Raw genomic sequence first — 25,310 nt, 5'->3', positions numbered from 1 at the left:
GGAGAGAAATAGGGATTTTGATGGGATAAACCGAATTTGAGATATTATGCTTTGATCTGCTGCCATCGGTGAGAAGTTTTGTATAAATGTGATTAGGAGCAGGAATTTTGCTAAGGCTCTAGCCTCATTTTTGATGACGCTCAGTGGAATAACAGAAGGGGTCATATTCCAGGTACAGAAGAGACAGTTCATCCTGGTCAGCTGTGAGACAAAACGCCAAACATGTGCCTCATTCAAGTCAGTTTTGGTTATTGAAGAGTACAATCGCCAATAGTTACATAACGACTGTGCAAATTACAGTGAGCCACAGATGTCCAGATCCCAGAAGGCTCAAAAGCAACTAAAATTATAAGCAAAATATTGTGCGCGCGCGCACGCACACACACACACACACACACACACACACACACACACACACACACACACACACTTTCAATAACTGAGAGAGAAAATCATACAACACTTTAATGGGTACCATCCTACGAAATGCACATGCTATGTTGGCTCTTGTGTCTCCTTTATTTCCAGAGCCCCTCAGAACTACTTGTTTCCCTATAGTCAGAAGAAAATATTTTATTAGGACCATGTAACTAAGTATCATAAGAGAGATTTTATTATAAAGGTTTAGTTTGAGCAAACTGTTCTCAATCAAACTCTAGCAAGCTCGGTAAACTTTACATGCCTCAAAAATTGCTAAGGAAATGGTGTCTCTTTAGGTGGTAATTTCTGTCAATGGTAAGGACCCAGGCCTCTTTCCATCACTGCAGACGACCACAGAAACTGCAGGGCAGAGGTGGAAGCATGAACCTGTGACGAAGGCTGCCAGACTCCAGACCTCTTCCAGACAGGCTGTCAGATCTTGCTATGATATCTTCCCCAACAGCAGCACCGGAGAAGTTGACTTAAGGGGAAAATCCATCTCACGTGTATATTTAACTCTGAGCGGGGAAGTTGACAAGCATATATTCCTTGTGAATTAAAGAAAACAGACAAATGGTTGCTACAGAGGATAAAATGGATAAGAGAACAAATTATATGTGTGTGACATGACGATAAAAAAAATAGCTCAATCTACTGTGGAAAATTCGTCTGCCTCTGTGAAAACAAATCTTAAAAGGATTGAAATCTGACCGGAAGACCTCAGCCTTCGACTGGTAGACACCACAAGTTTGACACATATCCTGGCACCATGTGACAGCATTCCACTGTTCCCCTGTAAATCAGAGGTGCTAGGGGGTGCAAAACCATCCCAAGTTCTGGATTTTTGCAGCAATATAGCGTTACAAATGTATAAAACCTTTAAACTTTAAATGAATACTACAGTTTAAAAGAATACTACAGTCATAACAGAAATGTACTCATGCACCCACAGCATCTGTGACTGCCTGTGCAAAATCCCCACATGATCGAAACAGTCAATGTTTCACCATCGTCACAGCCTCCCACCCCTGGCTGAGAAGCTGTTGATAGTCAATGGCTTCTGGGGTAGAGGGCGTCGTCCATTTTCTTTAGCCCAAATTGGACTCCATGGGTAATAAAAAGTTAGTAATTAATTAATTAACTCATTAATTAATTAGAGGTCATGAAGTTGGAAGGAGGTGGTCAGGCTTGGATCTATAGAGAAAGTAGTGAGATGTGAGTAGGATTGAAATGCATTGTATGTATGTGTGAAATTCTCAAATAAAAGTCCTCTATCTTTTAAAAAATAGTCTGCCTTCATGAATCACCATCAGAATTTAGCAAGTTAATAAAAGCTGATGTTTGATCCCCTTCAGAGGTAAAGAAAGAACATTACCCTGGATGTGAATAACTTGAAGGTTACAGGGTTCAATCATTTCCTGAGAGGGTGTTTACTGCGCTCAGTAAATGCTGAACATCGAACCCCTCCTTAAATCTTAGACATCCAGGATTATTTTATTTTATTCACTCAGCCCCATTCACTCTTTCCTGGACTCTCGAATATGGCTGCAGAAGGCCTTGCTCTTGAGTATGGAAAGGCACACATGCTAGCCCTTCAATGCAGTAATGTAAGATCGATGACCTACCTACACTTATAGGGTACCATTTAACTCCTGTGCATTCCTCAACCTTCTGTAACTCTAGCTTTAAGAGATCCAACATCCTTTTGTGGAACTTGCACACACACACACACACACACACACACACACACACACACACACACTCAGAATTATAGCATAACTAAAAGATAGAATGACCATGCTAACTTGAACTTCTGCATAGCCTCTTAGCTCTCATGTTTCAACTTTGAAAACTATCTTAAAAGTATGCCTGTGGTACTGAGAACCGAAATGGCCTTATTGGGTGCACACAAATGGATTCTTCGTGATGCAGGCTACAATTCCGTGCTAATTCTCATGTTTTGCGCACTGGAGAGCATTGCAATGCCAATGGAAGATCTGACTCAGTGTCTCTTGCTTGCAAATTACCTTCACCAACATGGATGCAATTTACAACCAATTATTCTGCACATTAAAATTGCTCAATACCCTGTCATCAGGATGACCACTTCCTTTGTTGTCTTCTGTTTTTGTACTTGAACCTGACTACCCATCTTCAAACACAGGAAGACAGAGTCCTTAAAGAAATTGCTGTTAGGCCAAGAAGGGGGTTGAATGTGGGGAAGATTATTTTCTCTTACTTGTTTTACTCGGTGTTTTAATTGGTTTGACTAAACAGCAAGTATTAAAGCTTCAACCCTGACTGTGCCAAAATTCCTTCATTATTCATGGACCCATTACACCAACATCCTGTAGAGCCATGCAAGCTAACTGTTGGCAAACTCCTGATCAAGTGCACATCCCAATGGCAGCCTGAGGGTAAAAGGCAAATAAAAACAGCCGGAGAAAACAATGTCTTCTATTAACATCTAAAGTTTCTAGAATTAACTTGTTTTCCTAATTCCTGGAGACTTGGAAGTCATATATCTATTAACCTGGACTCTTAGGACTGCAGACAGAAATCCAAGCTAAACAAACATGCACAAACCATAGGTGGGGATCACCACGATGGCCAAGGGTGTGCCACGGTGTGTGGTTTGGTTCTTTCTCCTTTATTTTTACCTTTTTTTTGAGATTTTTTTTCTTTTGATAGGTGTCAATGTATGTCTGTGCGGGTGGCCTCAGAGATCAAAAGAAAGATTGACTTCCCTGGAACTAGAGTTAGAGGCATTTGTGAGTTTCCTGATATGGGTGCTGGGAAGTGAAGTCAAGTTTTCCACAGAGCAGCAAGCGTTCTTAACCTCTGTGTGTAAGTGAGTGCATACATGTGTGTATGTGCATGTGTGCATGCATGTGTGGTGCAGGTGTATGTGTGTGTGTGGTGTGTAAAACTGTGGTGGTTCAAGGTCAATGCCAGGTATGACTATAGAAGTCAGAGGACAATTTCTAGGAGTTGTTTCTCTCCTCTCGCCGTGGGTCCTAGGATGGAAATCAGGTCTAGGGCTTGGTAAGTAGTTATACCTGATAAGCCCTCTTGCCAACCCAAGGTGAAGATTTCTTTAAAATTTCATGTGGAAGCAAGTTGCAGTCCTTGTGACATTATCTCCCAAGTCTCTCATCTTGTCCCTTTGTCAGAGACAAAGGACACGCTTCTCCCTAAGTATTGTCATGCCTTTCCAATGTTACACAAATGTTCTTTCTAGCTTCTTCCCTACTCAGTAGTAGATACAGGCAATTCAATAAATTGTATTCACATTATTCTTTTAATGATTCTGTATACCTAAAACTTTTCAAACTAAAATTCAGGAAGGAAAATGATCTCATTTGCGTAATAAATTATAATTAATCATTAGACCATTTTGGATTCTTGGTTTTCTATCCTTGATTAATTACTAATTAGATATACATAATATATTATATTTAACATATATTGCTATTAGGAAGATAATACAGAGAAGGGGGATAAATATGGAGAAGATTATTTTCTCTTCTTTTTTTTCAGTGTTTTAATTGGTTTGACTAAACAGCAAATATTGAAGCTTCAATCCTTCATTATTCATGGACCCATTACCCTAATATCCTGTAGAGCCATGCAAGCAAACTGTTGGCAAACTCCTGATCAAATATATAATATATATTATTACTAATAGCCTAGCAGAGACTAAAACTACTACAGAGAAGAGAGAGGCAAAAGAGACAGAGAGGGTGAGGGAGGAGTGGGAAGAAGAGGGGAAGAGGGGAGAGGAGAGGAACTTTCAAAACACAGAGAAAAAAATTCAAAAGGAATTTAGTCCCAGGCTATGAGCACTGTGCAGGGCAGTCACAAGTTACTGTAACATGCAAATCACATCTGTGCTTGAGGCTCACGGTTTTTTTTTTCATTTCCATTCATAAAAACAAATAAGTCAAGCCTTTATCCTTCAGCAAAGGAAATGCCTCTTTCTCAATTGCTTCCCCGAAAGTGGCACCACCCTCTGCGTGTCACTGGCAGTCAGGAAATCTTCCCTGAGGAACACTTAGGGACTCTTTTCCATTTATGGTTCTAAAATGCTGAGTATTATCCAACCCACAAACTACTGAAGGCTTTACTGACTGCAGACGCTTGTCCGGAGCCGGCCCTGCCCAACCAAGCCCTCTTGAAACCTGCCGATTTTTCTTACCAAAGCCTGAGCTTTATTTTAACATTCAAGAAGCTTAACAAATGTCTATCATTCGTATTTCGTAATTTTTATAAAGTGTTTGAATCTCTAATCAACAGCTTCTAAAATATCATGGAGATAGACTAATACTGAGACTCAATTTCACAGTAAGTCTGATGACATCTGTCTGTCTGGTTGACTCTAAAACAAATAAGGAAAAGGGTTTCCCAACTGGTATGTAGGCAGGATCAATGTAGTGTGCACTGACTGACGCCCACAGTCAACCCTTAGGAGCTCCCTGCCCGCTCCTCTGTGCTGCCGCTCACCCAACTGGTAGGATCTTATCCTGCTGAGTTCTTTTATACAGACAAATGCAACGTGAACATCCAGGTCACTTGATGCCTGAGGCGGGCCTATTTTACAGCGTCCATCTTGTTTTAACTCGCATCTTGTTTTTACTTAAACATTATTCTCATCTATATTCATTAGGCCACATAGGGTCCAGGGGTTAGGGTTGCTTTCAAATAGACTTATGCTTAGCATATAGGAGGCCCTGGTTCTAATATATGGCATAACTAATAAAGCTAATATATGATGTAAGCTCAAGCTTTAAAAAGGTATCTTACATGAAGCATTGATTTCTTTGCACATACACACAAATAATTATTTGGTTAAGTTAGCCCATTTTTTTTCCACCACCAGATATATCAATATGAAAGAACTTTTTACAGAGTAACATGTGGCCAGTAAATGACTGAAACACCAGCTGGCAAGTTATCTGGTGAAAATCCATTTTTTCCAGATCATGGACTCTTGGTTAGATGTAAACATGGAATGAGTGGAAAGAACGAGGTTAATCCGCATAAGTCTGCAGCCGCAGAATCGGAAGGAAATTATTTTGATTGGGCAATTTAAAAAGCAAGTCCTCAATGTCAGTGCAGGAAATCATCTTGGATCCTGAAAGTTGCCATTGTGTATCCTGAATGGAATAGGAGAATCTCAAACACTGAGTGGAGGCTGACCAAGGTGGAAGGAAGCCGTGTTCATCAGTTTGTCACCTATAGGCCACACGAGCAGAGCAGTATGTTCCTTGAATAGTGGGTTTCCTTACCTGGGAGCTCAGGGATCTGGTGACATAGCAAAAGCTGCCAGGATTCTGTAGGCGTCAATCTAGGAAAACATACCTCCAGCTCTTCACTTCCTGTTAATAATTACAGCATGCTACAAAGTCAGCCAAGATTAGTGGACAGGAATGGCCTAAACACACATAAACACACACATACACATCATTGTCAACACACCAAATCTCAAGGAAAGAAACACCACCCAATTCTTCGAATAGGCTCTGGATTATATGTCAAAATCACAAAGACTCATCACCAAAAATTGTTTTCGACAACTGTTTAACAAACAATTCAATTGGACACACCTTAACTGCATCGAAGGGGAGGCTTAAAGTGTGATCTTATAAATAAGAAGATTATTAATAAATTCCGGTTATCAACAATATTTTAGTCTGTTTTATTTTTAAATGCCAGGCATCTTTAGCCTGGACCAATAAATAAGAATCATGCTGTAGGACCCAGCCCTTTCTTTTATCAGGTGACAAGGGTGATGTCACAGGATCGTGGGGCAGAAAAGCATCCGAACAGGCAGAGCAACTTGAAAGGGAGATTCTAAAAACAGATGTCCACAAACTCTCTGTGCCTAAAAACTCTCTTGGAAAGTCTTTGTACGTCTTCTGGAGCCTGTGTAATCCAAGGGGCACAACTGCCATTTACTGAGCAGAGAACTACTACAGTTACAACCATGCTGTAGAAATATCAACCCGTAAGCAATACTTAGACTGATGAGGGAACTGAGGGAGAAACAGAGTCCTGGTTAGAGTAGACCGGGGAGTACTAACGAGGATGGGCTGGATGCAGCCCAGTGGTGGGGCTGTCCCAAGCATGTGAGGTCCTGGGTTCCATCTCTACCAAGAAAGACACCATCTCAAATACAAACTTGGCAGCAGAAAAGTGTGAAAGACATATACAGTAAGAATCAAAATGGTTTAATCACTAAAAGTTAATGCAAGGAAAAACACTCATGAGCTCTTCCCTTGGTCTGTTCATCCACTGAAATGACCATTCGGACACCTTGACCTTGACCTTGGAAGCAAACACATAAAGATGGCAGACAAAAAGGGTCAGTAGTCTTCAAGCTGTCTCTTAACTCTTTAAAAATGCTTTAAAATGCCTAATTCAGATGAGTCGCTTCTGGAGTTTAAACTAAATCCATAGTGGGATGGCCCTTTACCTTCATGAATATAAAGGATATTTTAAAGTTACTTTCATGGGAGAACGCGTACATGTTAAAAAATGTCTTCATTAAGGTGGTAGGTTTGATCCTGTGCCAGTCGTCAGTAATCGGGTCTTTCAGATAGTACAACAATGAAGGGCTCTTTGCAACCACCACAGCCAACAGAGTAATGCTCTATGGGAAGCAAGGAGGTTGTTTGGTTCAACACAACTAAGGAACTGGTATTGGTTCAAACTTCCGGAGTCTGACCCCCGAGTAGTTTATTTTAGGTCTATTTAAACACAGCACAATGTGATGAAGACTTTTCTGGTAATAATTAACCCAACCGTGTGTACACAGTAAAGCATACATAAATCTCCTTGAGGAACAAAGTAAGGTAAATAAAGATCAGAAGTGACTGAATCAAAACTCTTGGTAAAGTGCGTGTGACACCTTCCATAAAGATGGTTTCTGGAGGTTGACTACTTGGGATTCCTCAATAAAGATTAGTTCTATAGAATAACTGAGAAAACCAAGCTATGAAAAGGGTCCAGAAGAACCTAGTGTGGTCTCTGGCCACATGGACAGCACAAAGTCAACAGGCGGTCAACTACATCTGCCCCTAGCCTTCTGGGCAGATGATAGGTTATACATCCCTTCTTTTGAAAGGGCAACGCTGTGTACGTAACGTTCCAGCTTCCTAAGTGCTTAGCTGTGAGTACAAGGAACTTCCTATATCTTATACAACCAAAAGATAGAACTCAGGGATCAGAGGAGAAAAAAAAAAAAAAAACAAGTCATTCAAGTTCACTGAAGGAGGGCTTCATGCACACTGGGTAAGCCGTGCTGCTGGGATACAGCCCAGTCCCACAGCAATTGGATAAACAATGGTACCTCAGTCTCCAATATCCCCACTGAGGTACTCAGCAGCATATATCAAGAACACCTCAAGCATTTCCCAATGTAGTCCATTCTGTTAGGGTTCCGCTCTGCTGCAAACCAACTTCTTCAAGTGATCTTCAGTAACGAAAATTCTACCACTCTTTAGGTTCACACACCCATTCTAGTAGGCCCCTTTAGGGGCATAAATAATTGGTATGGTTACCACACCCACATCTATCTAAATACTTAAAAGTAACTTGGCGACTTCCCCTTGTAATCTCTCTCGGATCCACTAACTGCATAGCTTTTCCACCAAACTTCAGATTCCACGACTATCATTTTCTCATTGTCTTTCTTTCATGCTTATCTTAGATTGATGGTCTAGTTTGGTTTCCATTACTACAACACACACCATGACCAAAAACAACTTGGGGAGAAAAGGGAATAGTCCCAATCACAGTCCACCTCTGAGGAAAGTCAAAGCAGAGACTCAGGCAGGATCAGAGACAGGAAACACAAAGGAACTCTGTTTGTTGTCTTCCTACCAGACTACGTTCAACTACCTTTCGAATACAGCACATACCAGTGTGCCTAGCTAAGGTGGCACTGCCCAAAATGGGCAGTCAAGACGTGTCCCACAGACAGGCCCACAAGCCAATCTGATGGAGCAAATCCTTAGTTAAGATTTCCAAGTAGCACAACTCTCAATTAACATAGATGGAGAAACCAAGATATTCCATGACAAAACCAAATTTACACAATATCTTTCTACAAATCCAGCACTACAAAGGATAATAAATGATAAACATAAGGAGGCAAGCTATACCCTAGAAGAAGCAAGAAACTAATCGTCTTGGCGACAAAACAAAGAGAAGAAAAGCACACAAACATAACCTCATATCAAAATATGAATATAACAGGAAGCAATAATCACTATTCCTTAATATCTCTCAACATCAATGGCCTCAACTCCCCAATAAAAAGAAATAGATTAACAAACTAGATATGCAACGAGGACCCTGCATTCTGCTGCCTACAGGAAACACACCTCAGAGACAAAGACAAACACTACCTCAGAGTGAAAGGCTGGAAAATAACTTTCCAAGCAAATGGTCAGAAGAAGCAAGCTGGAGTAGCCATTCTAATATCAAATAAAATCAATTTTCAACTAAAAGTCATCAGAAAAGATAAGGAAGGACACTTCATATTCATCAAAGGAAAAATCCACCAAGATGAACTCTCAATCCTAAATATCTATGCCCCAAATACAAGGGCACCTACAAACGTAAAAGAAACCTTACTAAAGCTCAAAACACACATTGCACCTCATACAATAATAGTAGGAGATTTCAACACCCCACTCTCATCAATGGACAGATCATGGAAACAGAAATTAAACAGAGACGTAGGCAGACTAAGAGAAGTCATGAACCAAATGGACTTAACAAATATTTATAGAACATTCTATCCTAAAGCAAAAGGTTATACCTTCTTCTCAGCTCCTCATGGTACTTTCTCCAAAATTGACCATATAATTGGTCAAAAAACAGGCCTCAACAGGTACAGAAAGATAGAAATAATCCCATGCGTGCTATCAGACCACTACGGCCTAAAGCTGGTCTTCAATAACAAAAGGGAAGAATGCCCACATATACGTGGAAATTGAACAATGCTCTACTCAATGATAGCCTGGTCAAGGAAGAAATAAAGAAAGAAATTAAAGACTTTTTAGAATTTAATGAAAATGAAGGTACAACATACCCAAACTTATGGGACACAATGAAAGCTGTGCTAAGAGGAAAACTCATAGCACTGAGTGCCTGCAGAAAGAAACAGGAAAGAGCAAATGTCACCTTCTTGACAACACACCTAAAAGCTCTAGAACAAAAAGAAGCAAATACACCCAGGAGGAATAGAAGGCAGGAAATAATCAAACTCAGAGCTGAAATCAACCAAGTAGAAACAAAAAGGACCATAGAAAGAATCAACAGAACCAAAAGTTGGTTCTTTGAGAAAATCAACAAGATAGATAAACCCTTAGCCAGACTAATGAGAGGACATAGAGAGTGTGTCCAAATTAACAAAATCAGAAATGAAAAGGGAGACATAACTACAGATTCAGAGGAAATTCAAAAAATCATCAGATCTTACTATAAAAGCCTATATTCAACAAAACTTGAAAATCTGCAGGAAATGGACAATTTCCTAGACAGATATCAGGTACCGAAGTTAAATCAGGAACAGATAAACCAGTTAAACAACCCCATAACTCCTAAGGAAATAGAAGCAGTCATTAAAGGTCTCCCAACCAGAAAGAGCCCAGGTCCAGACGGGTTTAGTGCAGAATTCTATCAGACCTTCATAGAAGACCTCATACCAATATTATCCAAACTATTCCACAAAATTGAAACAGATGGATCACTCCCGAATTCCTTCTATGAAGCCACAATTACTCTTATACCTAAACCACACAAAGACCCAACAAAGAAAGAGAACTTCAGACCAATTTCCCTTATGAATATCGATGCAAAAATACTCAATAAAATTCTGGCAAACCAAATCCAAGAGCACATCAAAACAATCATCCACCATGATCAAGTAGGCTTCATCCCAGGCATGCAGGGATGGTTTAATATACGGAAAACCATCAACGTGATCCATTATATAAACAAACTGAAAGAACAAAACCACATGGTCATTTCATTAGATGCTGAGAAAGCATTTGACAAAATTCAACACCCCTTCATGTTAAAAGTCCTGGAAAGAATAGGAATTCAAGACCCATACCTAAACATAGTAAAAGTCATATACAGCAAACCAGTTGCTAACATTAAACTAAATGGAGAGAAACTTGAAGCAATCCCACTAAAATCAGGGACTAGACAAGGCTGCCCACTCTCTCCCTACTTATTCAATATAGTTCTTGAAGTTCTAGCCAGAGCAATCAGACAACAAAAGGAGGTCAAGGGGATACAGATCGGAAAAGAAGAAGTCAAAATATCACTTTTTGCAGATGATATGATAGTATATTTAAGTGATCCCAAAAGTTCCACCAGAGAACTACGAAAGCTGATAAACAACTTCAGCAAAGTGGCTGGGTATAAAATTAACTCAAATAAATCAGTAGCCTTCCTCTACACAAACGAGAAACAAGCCAAGAAAGAAATTAGGGAAACGACACCCTTCATTAGAGATCCAAATAATATAAAGTATCTCGGTGTGACTTTAACCAAGCAAGTAAAAGATCTGTACAATAAGAATTTCAAGACTCTGAAGAGAGAAATTGAAGAAGACCTTAGAAGATGGAAAGATCTCCCATGCTCATGGATTGGCAGGATTAATAAAGTAAAAATGGCCATTTTACCAAAAGCAATCTACAGATTCAATGCAATCCCCATCAAAATACCAATCCAATTCTTCAAAGAGTTAGACAGAACAATTTGCAAATTCATCTGGAATAACAAAAAACCCAGGATAGCTAAAACTATCCTCAACAATAAAAGGACTTCAGGGGGGAATCACTATCCCTGAACTCAAGCAGTATTACAGAACAATAGTGATAAAAACTGCATGGTATTGGTACAGAGACAGACAGACCAATGGAACAGAATTGAAGACCCAGAAATGAACCCACACACCTATGGGCACTTGATTTTTGACAAAGGAACCAAAACCATCAAATGGAAAAAAGATAGCATTTTCAGCAAATGGTGCTGGTTCAACTGGAGGTCAGCATGTAGAAGAATGCAGATCGATCTATTCTTATCACCCTGTACAAAGCTTAAGTCCAAGTGGATAAAGGACCTCCACATCAAACCAGATACACTCAAACTAATAGAAGAAAAACTAGGGAAGCATCTGGAACACATGGGCACTGGAAAAAATTTCCTGAACAAAACACCAATGGCTTATGCTCTAAGATCAAGAATTGACAAATGGGATCTCATAAAACTGCAAAGCTTCTGTAAGGCAAAGGACACTGTGATTAGGACAAAACAGCAACCAACAGATTGGGAAAAGATCTTTACCAATCCTACAACAGATAGAGGCCTTATATCCAAAATATACAAAGAACTCAAGAAGTTAGACCGCAGGGAGACAAATAACCCTATTAAAAATGGGGTTCAGAGCTAAACAAAGAATTCACAGCTGAGGAATGCCGAATGGCTGAGAAACACCTAAAGAAATGTTCAACATCTTTAGTCATAAGGGAAATGCAAATCAAAACAACCCTGAGATTTCACCTCACACCAGTGAGAATGGCTAAGATCAAAATCTCAGGTGACACCAAATGCTGGCGAGGATGCGGAGAAAGAGGAACACTCCTCCATTGTTGGTGGGATTGCAGACTGGTACAACCATTCTGGAAATCAGTCTGGAGTTTCCTCAGAAAATTGGACATTGAACTGCCTGAGGATCCAGCTATACCTCTCTTGGGCATATACCCAAAAGATGCCCCAACATATAAAAAAGACACGTGCTCCACTATGTTCATCGCAGCCTTATTTATAATAGCCAGAAGCTGGAAAGAAACCAGATCCCCTTCAGCAGAGGAATGGATACAGAAAATGTGGTACACCTACACAATGGAATATTACTCAGCTATCAAAAACAATGACTTTATGAAATTCGTAGGCAAATGGTTGGAACTGGAAAATATGATCCTGAATGAGGTAACCCAATCACAGAAAAACACACATGGTATGCACTCATTGATAAGTGGCTATTAGCCCAAATGCTTGAATTACCCTAGATGCCTAGAACAAATGAAACTCAAGACGGATGATCAAAATGTGAATGCTTCACTCCTTCTTTAAAAGGGGAACAAGAATACCCTTGGCAGGGAATAGAGAGGCAAAGATTAAAACAGACACAGAAGGAACACCCATTCAGAGCCTGCCCCACATGTGGCCCATACATATACAGCCACCCAATCAGACAAGATGGATGAAGCAAAGAAGGGCAGACCGACAGGAGCCGGATGTAGATCACTCCTGAGAGACACAGCCAGAATACAACAAACACAGAGGCGAATGCCAGCAGCAAACCAGTGAACTGAGAATAGGACCCCCGTTGAAGGAATCAGAGAAAGAACTGGAAGAGCTCGAAGGGGCTCGAGACCCCATATGAACAACAATGCCAAGCAAGCAGAGCTTCCAGGGACTAAGCCAATACCTAAAGACTATACATGGACTGACCCTGGACTCTGACCTCATATCAATGAATATCCTAGTAAGAGCACCAGTGGAAGGGGAAGCCCTGGGTCCTGCTAAGACTGAACCCCCAGTGAACGTGATTGTTGGGGGGAGGGCTGCAATGGGGGGAGGATGGGGAGGGGAACACCCATAAAGAAGGGGAGGGGGAGGGGTTAGGGGGAATGTTGGCCCAGAAACTGGGAAAGGGAATAACACTCGAAATGTAAATAAGAAACACTCAAGTTAATATTAAAAAAAAAAAAAGATTTCCAGGTATGTCTAGATTTGTGACAAATTGGCGCCTGAAGCTAACTATGACAGCTTCAAGTATGACTCCCCACACAGAACACAACTTCCAGCTACACCTATTATCTGAAAGCTCAGCTTTCTTCTCTAGATGTCAGAGCTCAATATCATTGTGACAGTTCAAGCAAAGGTCAAATTGTATGAATATCCCATTACAAAAAAAATAACTCAAGTATGTAACAGAACAGCACTGATGTTCAACTCCATTTTTCAAATTTCAATTCTTTTTTTTTCCTTTCATTGGATATTTTCTTTATTTAGATTTCAAATGTTATCCCCTTTCCCGGTTTCCCCTCTGGACACCCCTACCCCATTCCTCATTCTCTTGCTTTTATAAGGATGCACCTCCAGCCACCCACCCACTCACTCCCTCCTACCCGCCCTGGCATTCCCCTACACTGGGGCATCGAGCCTTCACATGGCCAAGGGTCTCACCTAACACTGATGCCCAACAAGGCCATCCTCTGCTATATATGAGGCTGGGGCCTCTCAGGAGACAGCTATATCAGGTTCCTGTCAGCATGCACTTCTTGGCATTAGCAATATTGTCTGGGTTTGTTGGCTGTGTGTATATGGGCTGGATCTCCAGGTGAGGCAGTGTCTGAGTGGCCATTCCTTCAGTCTCTGCTGCTATGAATACTTTGTCTCTGTATTTTCTCCTATGAATATTTTCGTTCCCCCTTCTAAGGAGGACTAAAGTATCTGCCCTTTGGCTGTCCTTCTAACGTTTCCCTGTGCTAGGAGAAGATGGCAAGCAAAAAAGACCAAAGGAAAGAGTAGCTCGCAAACAGAGACCAAAACAACGTGTCAGAGCCAAGCGAATGTTTATACCTGGATGGGCTCCTGTGCAGTATTTCAAAGGGATGCTTGGCAGCAGCTAAAACTCGAATTTTATTTTACCCTTCTTTATTATAAGGAAGTTGCCAAACTGAAGTCCTGCGCTCTAACCTCCTGAGAGATAAACTGCCATGTATGAGAAAGTAGAGACTCCAGCACAGGTCTTAAATGCACTGAACTCAAGCCATGATTTCAGTGTCTCTTGTTGCTAAATGAAACGGTCAAGAATTCGAAAGTCCAGGAGAGGTGTCTGGCAAAGGGCCCAGACTACCTGAATAGAGTGGAAGGAGAAACTTCCGGGTTCTGCCATTTTAACTGTTCTCTTTCTTCAAAAGAACAAACATCTCAGATGGTGCCAGCTAGCCTTACTTTATGATTGTTAAGCAAGTCTCATGATTCTCTTTACCTGAGCATGCAGGGATACAAGGGGCCCTGGCAACAGATTCCAACAGGTCCCGAGCATCTGCATTATGGATCATAAACACCTGAGGCTCGGAGATCCATCCAGACAGAGAAAACTAGAATTCATGATACTGTCATTGTCTTCAGATTTGATATATATTCAAAATAACTCCTTTGGGGGAATTGTGAGTAATCAAAGTAGAATTCGTGCTGGTCAGGAAAATACTCCTTAAAGAAATTGGCTGCCATTTTTACTGTTGGCCAAAGTTAAGTCATTTATAAAAAGCTCTGAGCTAAGTGCTTTACCTTCAGACTAAATGATATCTTCTCTTATCTTAATAATTATTGATAGAGGTTATAAATCTTTAAGTTTGACATTGAAGAGATTACTCAGTGGTTACAAGTATTTGTTCCTCATGCAGAGGACCTGAGTTTGGTTCCCAGACCCCACACTCTGCCTCGCAAAGATCTGTCCCTCCAGTTCCAGAGTATCTGACACCCTCTCCGGGAACTAAGGGCACTAAACACATGTAAGCACATACATACATACATACATACATACATACATACATACATACATATATACATACATACATACAATCATACGTATGTACATACATACATACAATCATTAGTACATACATACATACATACATACACGCACATGCATAGACAGAGGAGAGGGGAAGGGAGGGAAGGGGAAAGGAAGAGAGATGTACACATGATACCAAGGTCAGTGTCAATGGCCAAACACACACTTAATGGTTTCACAATGGACTGTGATATGTTCTCAAGTCTTCTACAGAGACTGACTGGAGGGCCGAAATGATTCTACATTGTAGGGTGCTCCATGCAGTAGTTCATATGTAGCTACATGCTACTCTGTACACTTTCACTGTGCACACTCCTCTACACAAGTCCTTCCTCCACACGGAAAGGAAAATCTGTAACTGATCTTGTCTTGAGTCCACACAATTCCCATTCTGCCTAGAGCAATGGAAATTCCATGGAATCTATGAGGGTAACATCGGTGAAGATTCCTAGTAATGGGGGATGCAGAGCCTGAACTGCCCATTCTCTGTAACCAGGCAAGGCCTCAAGTGGAAGGATTAGGACAGCAACACAGTCACAAAACCTCCAACCTACAGTTGTCATGCCTGCAGGTTGGGCTGGGAAAGGAGTCTAACATAATGGTCATCAGAGAGTGACCAAAGAGACTTCATCCAGCAATTGATGGGAACATTGCAGAGTCCCTCTAGCAAATATTAGATGGAACTAGGGGAGTCCTTTGGAAGAGAGCAGGGAAGATTGGAGGAGCCAGAAGAAACAAGGACACCACAAGAAAGCCGCACAGAAGTGACTGACCAGGACGAAAGCTGGCTCACAGAGCTCAGGGAAGCTGCATGGGTCTGACCTAGGTCCTTTGCACATCTGTTTGGTTGTGTAGCCAGTGTTCTTGTGGGATTTCCAACAGTGGGAGCAGGGACTGCTGCTGACTCTTGCCTACCTTTGGGACCTTTTTCCTCTTATTGGGTATGTGCCTAGTCTTATTGTAGCTTGTTATGCTGTATTTACTTGATGTCCTTAAAAGGCCTGCTCCTTTCTGAGGAGAGGTGAAGGGGATGAATCCAGGGGGAAAGGAAGGTTGGGGGGAGAGACTGGCGGAGGGGGAGGGAGAGGAAACCATAGTTGGGATGTAATATACGAGAGAAGAATAAATAAACAGGAAACAATTTCCTTCCTGTGTGATTCACTGGGGAGTCAAGCCCCTAACTTGTCACGATGGCTCACGCTGTACTTGGGTCCCTATGGCTTTATATACCGAAACGGTTGAAACCCTAAAATGCTCTTTGGCTAAGATGCTGTCTCCTGCCTCATCTTATCTCAGTAATCCATAATCAACACTTGACAGGGCAGAGTCACTTTTGTTGTGACCCGTGTCATACTAACTATACACCTAGAAGTCTTCCTCATCAACCTGACAGGAACTCAAAAATCCCCACTATTAGTCAAACTCTGGGGGGCGGGGGAGGTAGATAGGTTGAAATATGAAGCCATGATGCAACTGAGGCTGGGGCATGCATGGGGACACTTAGAGAAGTGTGTGGATGGTCATGGAGAATCTCCCCAAAGCCTTCCTAGGACAACATTTGCTAGGAAACATGGGTAGTGTGGGCGATGGGAGGAGGGGAAATGAAAGTCCCTGCCAACCACATGGAAGGACTGTTTCAGCCTTACCCATAGCTCCTCCCATCCCTCACCACCAAGGCATTTTTGCATAAGGAAACAAGACGATGAGCAAGAGAAAGAGAACAAACAGCTTCCAAAACCGTTTCTGCCTTTCCAGCCTCGGTACAGAAGAAATCGGGCTGAAGCAGTGAGCCAGAGAAGTTGGCGTCCATCCTAAACCTGCCACTACCTAAGTGACACGCCACTTCATTTCTCTCATTCGGCATTTCTTCATCTATAAAAGGAAGAGGAGGAGTCAGTGATCTACATGAACCCAGGGACTCCTTGCTCCCGGTCTGGCTGAGTAATGGCACCTCCTACTGTGTCCTACTGGGGTCTATAATTTCTCAGTCAGAGGAGAAATGTTTCCTCTTGAAGTCCCTTGTTGTTTATTTGCATGTCTACCGTAGCAACTTTCAAACATAGCAGGTTTGCAGCACCGCCTGGCTCTCTCCCCAGTGTCCTCTTGCTGGCGTGCTTTCCCAAGAAGCAGACTTGAAATAACAATATACAAACTCGTGGAGCTCCTCCAGGCTTCCTAAGACAGCCATCAACATATGGATTCAAAAGCAAATGGTACAAGTTTCCTCAGTGGCTTTTGCATTAAAATTCAATTGGATTATCTTGGGCATATTTGTTTGATTCTCACTCAAATTTTACCCTCAAGTTTATACACATTATTCCTGAAGGTAAATCTGCAGAATTAACTAAAACTGAACCACTAATCAAAGTCCAGGGCCTGGAGAGATGGCTCAATGGTTAAAAGCACTGACTGTTCTTCGAGAGGACCTGGGTTCAAGTTCTAGCATCTACAGGACAGCTCACAACCATCTGTAACTCCAGTTCCTGGGAATCTGACACCCTCTCCTGGCTTCTGAGGGCACCAGGCATCTACATGGTGCACAGAACCATATATGTACCATAGTGCACAGGCATGTATGCAAGCGAAACAAGCATATACGTAAAATAGTAAAATAAGAATTTTTTAAACCACAAATATTTTAGTCGTGAATTCTTTTGTTGTTGCATATATTTTATTAATTATTTTATTTATTTACATTTCAAATGTTGTACCACCTTCCTGGCCCCGCCTCCATGAGCCCCCAACCCCATGCCCCTTCCCTTTGCCTTTAAGACGGTGCTCCCTTACCACCCATTCCCACCTCATCCCTCTAGTATTCCCCTTCTCTGGGGCATCAAACTTCAACAGGGCCAAGCACATTCTCTCTCACTTAGGCCGGATAAGGCAGTCATCTACTACATATGAAACAAGAGCATGGATACAGAGAATGTGGTACATTTACACAATGGAATACTACTTAGCTGTTAAAAATGAGGACATCCCAAATTTTGTAGGCAAATGGATGGAACTAGAAAATATCCTGAGTGAGGTACCCACATGGTATGTACCCACTGATAAGTGGATATTAACCAAAAAGCTCATAAAACCCACGACACAATTCACAGACCATATGAAGCTTAACAGGAAGGAAGGTCAAAGTGTATATTTCAAAGTAATGGCTCAAGGAAAGTGACTTTTCCTTGATTGTATTGAAGCCTACGATCCTGTAATTGCACCAAGGGGGTCTGGAAAATAAAACTGTGACGATAACATCAAGTGACAGAGGATGTCACATTGAGGACTTGTAGTCATGAAATTCCTACCTCATTCTCTCAAGTCCTGTGCTATCAAAATAAAATGATAACCCAACAAATACAGGAAACAGTGGAGGTCTGCACCGCTCCACTCTGAAACAAGAAAACCTTAGAGATGGGTCTGGATTCTAGGTCCATCCTAGTATGCAGAGCGCAAGCACAGGGTCTATGTTACGGATCACTCTTGCCCCAGTGCTGCCATCAGAAGGACCTGGGAGAGTCAAGGCAGACTGGCCAAAGCAGGTATAAAGGGAGTGGCTTAAAATACAACACTGAGTACTGGGGAGCCAGCTTGGTAGGTGGGGTACATCCTGGGCAAACATGAAGACCTGAGTTCAACCCCAGAATCCACAGAAGAAATGGCCAGGTCTGCTAGCACATGTGTGTAATTACAAACATAGAAAGGTGGGGGATGGCAGAGTTCATAGGGCTCACTGGCCAGCCAGCCTAACCAGAAAGCTTCCTGTGAGTGAAAGACCCTGACTACAAACAAATTTGAAGTCTCCTGGGGAGGTGTAGGGCCCCTCAAGACTGATCTCTTGCTTACAAACACACAAAGAGAGAAAGAGACAGAGAGACAAGTCGTATAAACACAGACACACAAACGTGTGTACACACACACATACAAAAATTATAGCAACAAAATTTCAACCTAGCATAGTGGTCCACCCCTAGAACCCCAGTGTTTGAGGAGGCTAAGACAAAACGATTAGAATTTGAGGTCACCCTGAGCTTCACAGCGAGACTTTGTCCAAAAATGTGTAAACAATTACTCTGTTAGAGAAGAAAGGAAAGAACAGTCAGTTATCTTTATCCTATTCTGCCGTAATGAATATGCCCTACAAATTCCACCAACGTTAAAGTCTACTAATGAACTTACTGCCAATAAGTTTAATAAATTTAAAATTAAAGTAAAAAGATGAGGAACTTTAGAAATACCTAAAAAAACTGTGTTTACGTCCTCATTGGTGCTTTCATCATGAAAACACAAGGCTAAACACTACAGCCCATCATCTAAAAATAAACGCACAGTTTAATAACAAGCATGCTTTCTATGATATATCACCCTCATATCTATAAACTCCATCCTAAACAACCTCGATCTTAAATTAAAAGTTCACTCTCCTTTTATGTCACGTCTAAAAATAAGTTTTGCTTAGCTAAATATGCAGGTCCTGCAGAATTGGCTAGATTTATGAAACATTCTTTAATAAACTAAACAATCACTATATAAAAAGCAGATGCAATACCTTTGTAATTCAATTTTATAGTTTAAAAATATTCTACATGGAAGCGCCAGGTTCTGCCCTGCAGAGACACGGGGCTCCTGCTGACGTCAATGAGAGCCAGGCGCTCACAAAGGAGGGCAGACTATGCCCTGAGCACTTAAATTTAGTAATCCATTAGACGCAGGGAGGAGGGGAAAAAGCTCCGCTCAAATGCCAACTTATCCGCCTTCCAATCTGCCGGCATTAAGTGTGGTTCAGGGTGGCTAAATCACGTTCTTACAGATGTAAGGAGAAGTGGGAGGAGGGCACTGTCACGGCGCGCACGAAAATTTCGTGGATTTTTTTCCCGTACGTTTCTGCACCCCAGGGGACTGTCTTTGTTCCCTCGGAGACTTTTTTTTTCCTTAACTCTCTTAAGATGGCTGAACTGTCTGATTTCCAGGCATGAATGGCAGAATTTGTGGCTGTCGAGTTCAAAGGCCCCTCTTCCTTCCAAGGAATATAAAAACAGGATTTACACATGAACTAACGACTGCCCCTTATGTAAGCTCACACTCCTGAGTTCAAGTCAATATAACACACACAAAGTGACTGCCGGGGGGCGAGGGGGCGGGCGAGAGATGCCAGGTCTGAGTGAAAGCCACAGACTTCTGAGTAATTGAGGTCAAGTAGGCCTTGGCCAACTGACAGAGAAGGATTGCCTAGCTCTGTGCTTCAAACAAGTACAGGTGCATGCAGCCCTGCTAAGGGACCCATGGCTCCAGCTTCATACTTAGCAGAGGAGGGTCTTGTCTGGCATCAACGGGAGGGGAGGCCCTTGGTCCTGTGAAGACTCGATGCCCCAAAGTAGGAGAGTGTTAGGGCAGTGAGGTAGGAGTGTGTGGGTAGGTGGATGGGAGCACCCTCATAGAAGCAGGGGGAGGTGAGGTGGGATAGAGGATTTGGGGAGGGGAAACCAGGAAGGGGAACAACATTTTAAATGTAAATAAATAAAATAACCAACAAAATTTAAAAGAACAAAAAGAGAGTGGAAGTGCTTCAAAGAAAAGACAGAAACATCTGTAGACGGTCTTTATATTTGATTAGGCTATCATTAATATTTTTGCCACTCTCTGACATTACCACAACTTCCCACACAAGGGTTTCAATTCTCTACCTGCTCAATGAATTCTGCAAATCTTCTAGGCACCATGATGAGTTTAAACTTGTCAAATCTGAGCAACTGACTCTGCTGTCACCTTCTCTCCCTGTCTCTTTTGTTCCATCGCTTTCCTTCCGAAATAGTTCTGTCCAAAATAGTTCCAATTTCTGCCACATTTCCAGTTCACTAAAAAAGCCAATGCCAATGAACTTCCAAGCAAGGTGTGCTCCCTTATGATTAGACCCAACTCTCTCTCTAGTATCTGATCTGAGGCACTCCCTGTCCCCAGTGAAGTGTCACAATGTTTGCTAGGCAGGTGCATCTGCCCCTCACTGTGTCTGCAGACCCCACCCCCAAAAAGTATTTCAAAATTAAATCTGCAGGGCCATGGGGACAACTCAATCAGGAAATTGTCATGCAAGAATGGGGACCTGAGTTAAGAACCTCACACCAGAGAAGACAAGAGGATCCTTAGTTTGTTGGCCAGCCAGTCTAGCTGAAACCGGTGAGTTCCAGGTTCAGTCAGGGACCATGTCTTAGGTGGATGGATGAATGGCTGAATGGATGGATGGATGGATGGATGGATGGATGGATACATACATACATACATACATACATACCTATAGATACATATATATATAGATACATATGAAGATAGATGATGGGATAGATAGATAGATAGATAGATAGATACATACATACATACATACATACATACAAACATACCTATAGATACATACATATAGATACATACGAAGATAGATGATGGGATAGATAGATAGGTACATAGATAGATAGATAGATAGATAGATAGATAGATAGATACATACATACATACATACATACATACATACCTATAGATACATACATATAGATACATACGAAGATAGATGATGGGATAGATAGATAGGTACATAGATTGATAGATAGATAGATAGATAGATAGATAGATAGATAGATAGATAGATAGATAGATAGATAGATAGATAGATAGATAGACAGATGGATAGATGGATAGATGGATAGATGGATAGATGGATAGATGGATAGATGGATAGATGAATAAATATGGGGAAGAGTGATTGATAAAGACATCTGACATTGACATCTGGCCTCCATACACATGTGCATGGGCACCTGGTGTACACACACACACACACACACACACACACACACACTAGACAGATAAAAACATCTTCTTTATCTGAGCTTGCCCCATCAGTAGATGACCTTCCTGATAATGAATGGTCTTTTAAATTCTCTCTTAGTTACCAGTGTGTTGTATGTTTCATTTACTAACCTGAAAGCACCTTTTGGGCAAATCGCATATACAGTCCATGTGTTCATAATATACATTTGCTGGCAGCTAAAGACATTAGTAGATAATGTTAGTAGATAATGTTATCCTTGCTGATGGGGCAAGGATCATTATAATCAAAGTCAAAAGAGAGTGAGTGACAGCTCTACCTCCAATGGACCTCCAGGAAAAGGGGACTTTAAAATGTTCTGGCTCAAGTAGCTGCTTGTGTGCCAACTCTGCCCAGTGACAACTTCCTCCCTGGGCTCCTTTAAGCCTGAAGGTGTGATTTGTTTCGCTCTTAAAGGAGAAAGTAGAGAAAGGTGTTTTCAGAAGTCTTTGCCAAGTGACCGTCTAATCTTATCGGAATGGATGCTGACGTAGGAAACACAGGCAGGTTTTATTCAAGCCAGGCTCACAAGCATGCACTTGCAGGAAGCCCATTGTTCCTTTTCCCACCCACAAACAAGTCTGTAATGATGCCCCAGTGTGACGGTAGGAAGACCAGTGTGCTACAGAAACAAGGTATTTAACATCTCAGCTACAGGCTGCAAACAGGATGCCACCGGCCATCACTTGACTACTCCTACCTGTATGGACTGTGACTGGCTGTGACAGGACTCTGTCATAGGATTGCCAAAGACTGTTTCAGGTTCTCTGACTTAGGGAAAATAGATTGGAGCAGACATTTCTATGTTTTAAGTTATTCGTTTTTAATGTGTATGGATGCAGTGCCCATAGAGGCTAGAAGACTGTGTTGGATGGCCTAGAGCAGAAGTTACAGATGGCTGTTACCATGTAGGTGCTAGACAGCAAACCAAGGTCATCAGTTGCTAGAACAGCAACTGCTCTTAACTACTGAGCCATCTACAGCCCCAAACATTTGTGTCTGTATTTTTAACAAGAACTCAGAACACCATGCAGCATTGGAATGAAGATTCAAATGCAGTTTAATGGTGTGTGTGTGTGTGTGTGTGTGTGTGTGTGTGTGTGTGTGTGTGGTGTGTGTGTGTGTGTGTGTGTGTGTGTGTACACTCATCAGTGCACACGTGTGAGCATATGTTTGCTGGCCAGAGGTTAACGTGTAGACATAAGGTAACTTCCACTCTTACCCTCTAGCTTACTTTTTAAACAGGGTCTCTCTCTGGGACCTGAAGTTTTCTAATTGGGCTGGACTGACCAGCTAGTGAGTACCATGGGATTTTCACACCATGCCTGTCTTTTTATGTAGATGCTGGAGATCAAACTCAGGTCTTGTGTTTTCACAGCAAGCACTTTATCAACTAATCTAACCTCCCACCCCAATACCTTTAATTTTTAAAGGCATTCTTTAAAAACTGCAAAGATTAGACACGCATCAGTGCCCCTGGGGCGCTCATGCCTTTTACAGTCCCCTCTACTCCATTTTCCAGTGATCTGTAAGTAGAAAGATTGGCCCTTCCTCTGTGCACAAAAGAAAATCATTTTTTCTTTCTCCTTCCCTCTCCAATTATTACTTTGAGTATCTGAAGCAACAACTGAGTCCCATAATAGCTGTTGTTGTCTGAATAAAAATTCGCCCTGAATTACATATTTGAATTTGGTTCAACCTCTCTGAAATCCCAGGGCTTCCAAAGACTTGGCTGGAAATAGATTCTCTCATGAGGAGTTGAGTGCTCCCCGCTGCATGTTTTCTGCCTGTCCCATTACCTCCAAATGAAGCGATGAGAGACAGGACGGTGAAAGCTATTCATAATTTAGAAACCAGCAAGCTGCTGCCCTGTGGGTTGATTTCCTAGCAAATTGTCGCTTTGGCTCATATTTTTTTTTCAATGAATCAGATCAAAATTTGTTCAAAGCTCTAGTTAGCTTTTCCAAATGGAAAACAACTCCCTCTCAACTATCATCAACTGGGCTTTATGGGAAAATGCAGTTGGCTTTGACATTTACTTAGATACCTCTCCATTTAGCTACAGTAGAGACCAGAGGGATCCAAGAGTAAAAATAAGTGAAGTGTAATAATTATGGGCACAGAAAGAGAAGACAGCCATGCATCAGTAAAAATAACCAAGTTTCTCCTCCTCCTCCTCCTCCTCCTCCTCTTCCTCCTCTTCCTCCTCCTCCTCCTCCCATCTTCGGTAAAGGCCATCATGACATCAGAGGATGGAGAGAAGCATATGCCAGCAGGATGACACACAGCTGAAAGAACAAAGGAACGAGTTGGCAGGAGTCAACAAAGCAAGCAAGCTTCATGATGCCGAGCCTCTCCCAGAGCCAGGCTCAGCATCACTGTGATGTCCAGACTGTGACAACCCTGGATAGCGGTTAACTGCAAGCCAAACACTCTTTACAATGGGACAATCAGGTCAAGTCCAAGAGTTCTGACAACCAAACATCCTCCTTCTCAGGGACACTAAGTCCTCCTAAACCCCAAATGACAACCCTTGCAGAAGGTACCAGTTGGCGCAGGAAGTTCACTTGTGTCACAAGTGGAAAAACAGACAAGAAAGGGAATGATCCTCAAAGAGTTCGTGCCCCAAGTAAACATGAATGAAGAGACAAGCCAGGGAAACAGATGGCTCGCACACACACACACACAACATCACACAACTGTGTCTTCATCCACTAGTCCAGTCCAACCTATATCTGGCTTTTATTTGCTCCTGGAGACCTGAAAAAAATCAGAATCCAAAGATTAAACCCCCAAGATACTGACAAATGACAAATGCATATTTACTATTCCCTTGATAGTTCCCCTAAGCGAGCACATCTCATATGCACATGCTCAATTATACATACCTAAGCACAGTGTCTTTTATTGGAAAAAAATGTAGTTAAGGATTTGGGGAAAAGAAAAGATGAGAAAAGAAAGAAGGAATGTCATGTTTGTGTGTGTGTGAGAGAGAGAGAGAGACAGAGAGAGAGAGAGAGAGAGAGAGAGAGAGAGAAAGAGAAAGGGAATATTTGAGGTTGGAAAAGAGACCAGTGATGATAGGGTAGGAGGAATAAGGGGAAGACAAACAAGAAAGAAAGAGAGAAAGAAAGAAAGAGAGAAAGAAAGAAAGAAAGAAAGAAAGAAAGAAAGGAAGGAAGGAAGGAAAAAAGAAAGGAAGGAAGAAACAAGCAGAGAGATGATAGATAAATAGAAGACAGAGGCAGATAGACAGATATGGATAGATAGATAGATAGATAGATAGATAGATAGATAGATAGATAGATAGATAGATAGATGGATGGATGATAGATAGAAGATAGATAATACACACATGATAGATATAAT

The 25,310-nt window shown here is 41.7% G+C and overlaps 1 long non-coding RNA gene across 1 annotated transcript; it reads right to left on the bottom strand.

The window, feature by feature from the left end:
* Positions 1 to 600: 600 nt before the first annotated feature.
* Positions 601 to 20,990, bottom strand: LOC120102186 (uncharacterized). Its single transcript, XR_015687136.1, has 3 exons — positions 20,770 to 20,990; positions 5,709 to 5,798; positions 601 to 968 (listed from the first exon to the last, which is right to left on the bottom strand). It is a non-coding gene; the product is annotated as an uncharacterized LOC120102186 (long non-coding RNA).
* Positions 20,991 to 25,310: the final 4,320 nt, after the last annotated feature.

The sequence above is a fragment of the Rattus norvegicus genome, chromosome 4 (genome assembly GCF_021556685.1).
Source record: "Rattus norvegicus strain SHRSP/BbbUtx chromosome 4, alternate assembly SHRSP_T2T, whole genome shotgun sequence".
Classification (NCBI taxonomy): Eukaryota; Metazoa; Chordata; class Mammalia; order Rodentia; family Muridae; genus Rattus; species Rattus norvegicus.
This window is presented reverse-complemented; position numbering and strand designations above follow the sequence as displayed.